This window comes from Hipposideros armiger, unplaced genomic scaffold, assembly GCF_001890085.2.
Source record: "Hipposideros armiger isolate ML-2016 unplaced genomic scaffold, ASM189008v1 scaffold_498, whole genome shotgun sequence".
In the NCBI taxonomy this organism is placed as follows: domain Eukaryota; kingdom Metazoa; phylum Chordata; class Mammalia; order Chiroptera; family Hipposideridae; genus Hipposideros; species Hipposideros armiger.
In genome coordinates this window covers 563,262-572,290 of record NW_017731848.1, presented here as the reverse complement: position 1 = coordinate 572,290, position 9,029 = coordinate 563,262, and the positions used below count along the sequence as shown (strand labels likewise).

General features: G+C 39.6%; 1 protein-coding gene across 4 annotated transcripts in view; it reads right to left on the bottom strand.

Moving 5' to 3' along the window:
* The window catches only part of FNIP2 (folliculin interacting protein 2), a 137,074-nt gene that overhangs the window by 64,804 nt on the left and 63,241 nt on the right, over positions 1 to 9,029 (bottom strand). The window lies entirely within an intron of this gene.

Below are 9,029 nucleotides of genomic sequence, written 5' to 3'. Positions count from 1 at the left end.
AAAGAGCACAATGATGGTGCCAACTTGGGCCAGTGAAGCAACGTCCTCCACAACTAGACTGAAGAACAAAAGGACAGCAACTTATCTGTTCCCCTTCCCCCAATTCCCCAGCACTGTTCCCATCACCCCAATTCCCCAATAAAAACTAAAAAAAAAGAAATGGGAAGGGAAGAGCATGTATGTCAGACTGTCCAATTTTTTACCCGAATACCTTTGAAAGTACTTTATAAAATATGAGGAAAACTCTATTTTCTTCCTTCCATACAAATGATGTCTGTGGTTTAGGTGTAACTATATAGTTAACTATATAACTATATAGTTAGGTGTAACTATAATTTCACTGTCACTAATATTAGTAGAGGAAATGACAGCTGAGTCACTTGGTAAAGGAAATACAGGCAGGACAAGGAGATGAAATGAGCGCTTCAGAATGAGACAGGCCTGGGATCAAATCTCAGCTCTGCCTCCCGCTGCTCTTAGAGTCTAGAGAAAGGGCCCCCAAGCATCATTCGCAGGGCATGCTGGGAAGATTACAGGAGATAAGCTAGGACACTCTCTCAGCACACCGCCAGTTCTTCCCCCTACCATCCTCCACACACAAGGCTTGAGGTATTCATCATCACAAGACACATATCTCCTTCTTTTCATGTTCACATTCACCTTGACATTCTGTGGAGCTTCTATAAGCACCAACCATGGCTCCTGGTGGTTTATTCAGGGCAGCTCTGAGTGATTCAGAGAGGTATGAAAAACAGGCCTTCAGCTTTTGCCTTAAAGTATCTGACGACTTTCTTCCAGGCATTTCTTCGAATCAGAACTACTTCATTTCTTTGCTTTTGTTGAAAGAAAGGGAAGAACACTGTCCCTGGCATTAAAGGGACATGGTATTGTCGTCTACTTTATGGTCACAGCTGTATGACATGAGGCCCAAGAAAGTAAGATAATTTGTCTACCATTTTTGCTGTAAAATTTAAACAAAACGACTTATATGGACCGTTTTAGACTTTGAAATTCTCTGATTCTAAGATGTGGTGGTTGGAACTGAAACCAGGTCTTATTTCATCCAGAGCAGGAAGCAAGTGACCAAAGTCTAAATTACTTACCTGAAAGGTGACAAGCAATAGTTCAAATTATTTTAGGTACAGAAAACAGAATTATCTTAAAATATATATATATATATATATATATATATATATATATATATATATATATATATATATATAATCTCCATGTATTGCGGTTGAATTGTGCCACCACCATCCCCCCCAAAGATATGTTCAATTCCTAACTCCTGGTACCTGTGAATATAACCTTGTTTGGAAACAGGGCCTTTGCAGATGTAATAAAGTTCAGATGAGGTCATACTAGATTAGGATCAGCCCTAATGCAATGACTGGCGTCCTCATAAGAAAAAACGGGACAAAGACATGAGGGAAGATGGCTATGTGATGACAGAGATTGGAGTTATGCATCTACAAGCCAAGGAAAACCAAAGAATGCTGGAACTCGGGGATACAAAGAATAAGAAATAGCTAAGTCCCTTTTCTCAAGGAATTTAAAATCTAGAAGAGACAATCATGTAGGTAACTACATGAAAACAAGAGGGCAAGAAAGGAAACAGGAAAAGTTCCTGAAGAAGCAATATCTGAATGAATGAGGTGATCAAGGAGTGCAAGGATGAGACGTGATGATGAACAGGGTAGAGGGTTACTGCAGACCAGGGCATGGCACAGACACAAGGAGTGAAATGACACAAGGTCAAAGACTCTCATAGCTGGAACATGTCCACTGCAGGAGAATTATGTAGAAAATAAGGCTGGAAAGAGTCTGTAGGGCTACTGGTGGAGGATCTTGACTGCTATGCCAAGGAATATGTCTGTCCTACAAGCACTGGTATGTCATTCCAACTTTCTGAGAAAGGGCATGACATGATCTGACCTGCGTTTTAGGAGGGAACTAAAACTGTTTGAGAAAACCATTTTCAGGACACGTGGAAATGGGGTCCTGACTCGCATACCCAGGATTTTAAGGAGTCATGGCTAATAAGGACGAAGAGTAGTATCTGTATGATTTGTTACAGGGTGATTTACTATGTCCTCCAAGACCAGCTCTAGTGTTGGTGTTTGATTCTTCCCTTACACTAGTACAGGAATCAGGCTAGAGGTAGACTCAAGTACGCCCATGTCAAAGCATGATCAATGAAAGAAGGTTCCTTCAAAAATGTTTTCCCTCTTGCTATCACACAGGAAATATCCCCATATAGTAAAAAATAAGGTCCCATGAAGAGTCTAAAGAGCAGTCTTAAGATCTAAGAATGTGAAGGTTTAGAGAGTCAGGTATGACAGGGAACTTTAAATGGCCCAAGAAATTGTAAATGAAACAAAATAAAACTAACAACAATGATCACAACAAAAACTGACAAATACTGTTCATTTAACAGGTAGCTCCTTAATGCCTACTGTGTGTCCAGCATCCCTCCAGGCACTGGAATAAAACAGTGACCAAAGCATAACTCCTGCTCCTATGAAACTTACTATAGTTATGTGGATGTTGGTATTTTCCAGCCACTTTCAAATCCCATTCTATGTTCTTTTTTCTGCCAACTCCCACTGCTATTCTTCTTATCTTTCTCAAAAAAGGTTTCTAAATACCAATAGAAACTCTCTCAAAAGGCTGGCTCAAGAACAACAAGCAGGCCCTAATAACTATTACATGAAAATAACGGAAGACTAGAAGTGGAGGGAAAGACAGAGTTAGTTATGCTTGAGATGGCAATCAGCATTCACCTGGTCCATACAAATGTGCATTAGCTCCCATCCTGTCTGTAACAAGCTACTTATTTCAAGAAAAAAAAAATGTGAATACATGGCAATAATGGATTTGAAAAAAAAAAAAAGAACTTTTTTTTTTTGGCTAGGTTAGGAAGATGGCTTACAGGAAAAGTAATCTGCAAATTAGTTGACTTTCCTCTTTCCCCCTGTTTTGTACTGATACAGCCTCAGCTGCGCAAATTGCCTAGTTTAGTTTCAGAGGAACTACGTAAAAATCCACCACTGAATTGTTGTCCTGTCGTCAACAGTATAGTCAAAAAGTGCCTAAGGATTCCAATTCTCATCAGAAGCCTTAATACATAATGCTAACCTAAAGATATAATTTCTAAATAATTCCAAACTAAAATAAAATAAAACAAAAATAAAAATGATTCCCATTAAATGCATCCCTCTCTTATTTTATCAAAAGAAATGTAAATTGGATGTTGGCTGCAACTTTTTCTGTCTTAGGGGTTATGTAAATCCTTTACTCCTTTTGTAAAAGAAACGTGTGGAATGTAAGAATAAATCCCTATGGTCCGCAGCACGGCATGGAAAGAGCACTGTAACGTGAACCCAAAAGCACATTCTTGCATTCACTCCTTCCACACACTTTCAACACCTGGCTTGACTCAGAGACCATGACAGATACCAGGAATAGGAATTAACTAGAGCCACTTCCTATCTCAAAATGCTTACCATAGGATATGGGAAGGCCAACCCACAAATAAATAAACTATACTGTTACAGGTACTGAGATATAAATGTCTACACAGCTTATGGGGAACTTAAAGGATAAAGAGGTCAAGTCCACAGAGCGGGGGTGAAGGGTGAATGCAAGTCACGGAGGACATGATGCTTGAGACATGGATTAGCGTTCACCAGGGTAAACGCTGCTTCTAAGTCTGTCTCTGCCACTTTCAACCCACATGGCTTAAAAGGACTTACTCTGGGGCTCAGCTTTCCCAAAATGTATCTGCCTGATCTATTTCACAAGGTTGTTGGAAAATACAGAGAATAAGTATGAAAGTACTTTTAAAACTGTAAGGCATTACTCAAAGATAAGTTCAGATACGCAATCCTCTAACTGAGATCCTTGGTTGGGGCCAGATGTTTCGGAATTCAGGATTTTTTTAGATTTTAGAAAGAAGCTTATAACACATGTTATGTAATGCCTCCTCCAGGGTCTGAGGTGTAGTCAAACCCCCAAACCAAACAAATTAATATCTCACCAGCTCAAGTTATAAATATTTACGCTAAGTAGACTAGATAGGGACTATAAACAGCCTCACATCAGTGTAGGTCAGTCCCAAAAATATTTTTTAGAGATTTTAGGGTTTTGGAATTGTAGGATAACAGAACGTTGACCAATGAAATGCCTACTGAGATCGAGACTGAAATAAGTAATATTCAGGTCCCCCACATTTTCCTGAATTTAACTGATCCCCAACAAAGATGACTGTCAAAGTTTATGTGGAAGTAGGTTGTTGGTAACTCAGAGCTTATTTCTCCTCCACAGAAACAATGCTAAAAATGGTTGCGAGGGTCACATGCTCAAACCACATAAGTCTTTATATAATGTGCTCACGCCGCAATGACAAAATATTGAGTCACAATGCAGCCTGAGGTTCGGCTGCTATGAACAGAGGACTCTGAAGTACAGAAGAGGGAAAGATGGAATCCCTTCCTTTGGAGTCAAGGTCACGTCAGGTAAATCTCTGAAACTGGCCAAGTTTGTGTGTGGCACTCACAGCACCACCACCCATGTCCCACTGTCCTGGGGCCACCACAGCGTTGACACAACAGCAGAGCCCAGTACTAAATGTCAGGACGCCTGGGTTCTAGGCAGGATCAGCAGTCTAATCCTAGTCACACGCCTTCACCTCTTGGTCCAATGCTTCTTCCTCTACAAAATGATAGGTTGGGGCTAAAATTATTCCTCAAGGTCTCATTCTTCCAACTCTAACACTATAACCCCAAATGATCTATTCAGTGTGCCCAGTATAATTTAGAATAGATGACCTCAACCAGCTACTGAGAGGAAAGCAATCTTAAGGAATTAATCTACATTACTGCATGACATCCCTTTAACCCAACCAGATGTAGTCTGTATTTTGATAAACATGCTTCTTAATAGAAACACATCTCCAACTGATAGAACCTTCAAAAGATGCTAACAAAATGTGAAGAGAAACAGTACCAATTCTTTTGAGGCAAGAGGGACACTGAGCGGGCAGGTCACTGTGCCAACCAAGATTGCGACCCTGGCTAGCGTTCCTAGATTTTGTTGTTCTTAAGTTTCTATCCTTTCTCCCCTATAAAAACCCACAGAATCTCTAAATATGGCTCACACTTTCCAAAATGGTTCTTTTAATTCTTAAAAGAGCACTAGACATTCTTTTTAACTAGAAACTACCTTTACTAAAAAAACATCAACAAAAAAAGAGTTTTGTTGTTCATCTCCATGTATGCATGAATTCAATATTCACTGAGCTAATTCTCTCATAGTGTTGTGAGCATAACCCAAACAGTCAACATTCATCACTATATTCCAGGATCACTGAATTGTATAATGACTCCACTGAAAGCTAATAAGCATCAATAAGATTTCATATCTTCTCCTGAAGGTAAAGTTTCCGCATCCCCTCACCCAGGTGAGGTGTATACTAATAACGGATAGATGAATTAATTTCAAACTAAATATTTAAGACATTGCCTTATATATTAATTCTAGATCCATTTAAATTACATACAAATAAAGTAATAATTCTATTTTCCTAGAGATGTCAAAAGCATGATTATCTCCATAAGGTCTTTTGTTTGCAAAATGAGAAAGCCAAAATAAATAGAAACTGAACCTATTTTGGTTATAAAATATTATCTCTAAAAGAGATGGGTATAGGCAAGCATGTGGGGAAGTGGTGGGGCCAAAAAAAAAAAGAGAGAGAAAGAGAGAGAGATGGGTACAAACACACAGACTGTTTGACCCAGCAATTCTCCTTGCAGGAATTAATCCTACGGATCAACTCACATAGGTCCAAAATGATTATGTACAAAGGTATTCACTGCAGCACTGCTGGGAATAGCAAAGGACTGGAAACTGTCAACATGGGATGTTTAAATTATGGTGTGTTCATGCAATGGAGTAGTCCCAATTTTAACTGGAAAAAAGAAATACAAAACACTGTGTTACAATGTTACCACATGTGTTTTTTAAAAAAGGAAAACTCTGGATTTTATTATATATGCATAAAGTATCTCTAGAAAGACATAGTGTAATGAATTGGTAAGACAGGTTGTGTCCAGGGTAGGGCTGGGTTGTTGAGGAAGAGGAGTAAGCCAACTCTGTTGCATATTCTTTATGGAGCACAGAGAAAGGCTTTCCCTACACCACTTCATACACGTCTGCCAAAACAGACCAGTGAGGAAGAGTAGACTCTGGGGCCAGGCCGCCTGGGTGCAAGCCCTTGCTCAGCTCTCTTCCTAGCTGTGTGACTTTGGCAAGTCACCTAAACTCTTTGGTCCTTAGTACCCTCGCCTGGAAAACTGTACCTACCTCCTAAGTATTGTTCTGAGGATTAAATGTATGTGAAGTGCTTAACACAGAGCCAGGCACACAGTAACAGTGCTAGAAGTACTCCCTAAGACTGCATGTTTGGAATATATAACCATATGATTGTACTATCCCTTATTAAAATTAAATCATTTAAAAATATATAACATTTAAATTGAAAAGTAAAAATAAACAATGAAACACAAATACAACAGGAACACCCTATTTTTTTTTTTTAACCCATAAAGATTCCCTTATTGCCTTAAAACAAACCTTAATCACTGTTTGCTTTAAGAGGCTTCTTGGTAGCTGAAGCATGAGGCAGTGGGTGAACTCCTACAGGGAAACCACCTTAATGAATTCAAGGAATTCAGATTCAATTTCAAATATGTCGTTTGGCTGTAAACAACGGCATTTATTGAGCTTTCTTCCCGGCATGTATATACCACATTTTCCTGTCCTTCATTCCCCGCCTCACCAAAGACAGGACCAAGTTTCTAAACAAGTAATCCCTCTTCTCATGTATTAGACCCATTAATGGCTTTGAGCTTGTTATTGCTGTGCTAGTCCTGTAGCAAAGTGACTTCCATTATATTAAATAGCTGCCCCTCTCCCTTTTTTTACTGCATAATCTCATGAGCCTAGAGACACCAGTTCCAGAAGGTCTACTGTTTGGATGCAGAAAGGGGAAGGCGGTGATCAGAGCTGCACAGCACACACAGAGTGCCTAACAGTTTATAGTTTGCCAACACATTTACAGAACTCACCTGAGCTGACCTTAAATGTCCTATGGAGGCTATATTACATAATCTGTTTCACACAGAAGTTAGGAGGCTTTAACCAGGTTATAATCAGTAAGTGGCAAAGTCAGGACTCACACCAATGTCTCCTGACTCCAAATTCTGTGCGCTTCCAACTCTGCTACGCCATCACGTTAACACCGGGACCAAACCAGTGAGGGTAACATCCTCTATACCCCAGGACCTCCCTCTGCGTTTCCTCCTAAGGTGTAAAAATAATTCTGGTGATATATAATGTTAAGACTGAAAAATCAGAACACTGGATTATATGTACAGTATGATCCCAATTGGGGGGGGGAAAAAAACACCTTATCAAAGGCTATTTAAAAAGTTCACAAAAAAAATTAGCAGCTCATATCAAAAAGGATTAATATCCCTAACGCTGAAAGAACAACCAGAAATCAAAGGAAAAGGCTTGCAAACCAATGGAAAAGTGGACAATGGATTCAGGTAGTTCACAGAAAAAATAATAACAATAAAGACGGTCTTTAAACATGAAAAGATGCTAAACTTCACTCTTACAAAGAGAAGCAATTTAAAATCATATACCTACTAGATTCAAAAGTTAGACATCCCACACGAGAGAAATACAGGCAGAGGCGCAAAACAGTATGACCACATATGGATGGTAAGTTATCATAGGTATCAGAATTATAAGTAGTTTTAACTTTGAACCTACTAGTCCCACTTCTGGAACTAAACAGATTTAAAACAAACACACAAACATGTGATTGCAGCATGTTTGTTAAGAGCAAATGACTGGAAACAGCTGGAGGGGGAACTGGTGGGACAAATTAATCACTGATGCTACATCCACACGACACAATACCAAGCAGCTCTTGGAGAGAGAGCGTGAGCGTGAGAGCAAGTCCCAGAAGCTCTCCAGGTTACACTGGGAAGTCCAAACAGCCAAGTGTAGAGCATGCCGCCGTGTGTGTAGGAAGCAAGAAAAACATGTATTTCTGTCTGCTTACTTCTGCACTAAAGAAACATACAAGGAATTTGTAAGAAACTAATAACATTGACTACCTAAAGGGGATGGGGAAGAATGAAGAGGTGGGAGCAATGTGTTTCAAATACATACCTTCTTGTTGAACCAAGTGGATATATCATATCTGAAGGCCTCTAGATAAAATACTTTTCAAAAGGTTAAGGAAAAATACCCTCATAATCATATCCTTTAGGAGGTGATTTAACCTATAAAAGACGTTAGAATTGGGGGCCTCCTTGCCTTTGCTTTAGGTTTCCTCCAAGCAGAGCCACAATTCTGGGGAGTGTAACACTCCTGAATGCCTTGCATCCCAACGTGCTCCTTCCCAGGGGAAGAAGCATGAGCTCTGATTGGTCAATGTCCCTGTTTTGTGGGCATTTATCTGCCTGCAGAGCACACATGCTGATCTGATCCTAACTCCTCAACAAGTTTTACAGGGGCGAGACCCTGTTGTGACCAGGCCTGTGGGTCCTAGGCTGCTATGACATGGTGGGCGAACTGATCCAATTTTGAGGTCATCAGGCAGCCCCTTGTGATTACACACGCTAGCCATTTTCCAGACAGAGGTATTTTGGTTTCCATCTACTTAACCAATTTCTAGCTCTCAATTTTCAAATTCTGTTGGGAAGAAAAATGGATCTCCTTCAAATTTCCTACAAGGAAAATTCCCTCCCAAGAAGAATGTCAGAAATTTGAACAAAAATAGGGTTGCTCTCTGCACTGTAACTGGAAATCTGAATATCCATTAGTAGGAGACACCCTAATTTTCAAAGCCATTTAAGAAAATACCACAAAGTCATTAAAAATCGTTCTCAAAAACATTTTAATGACATGGGGAAAACATGAAACAGCAGATTATATAGCTTGATATAACC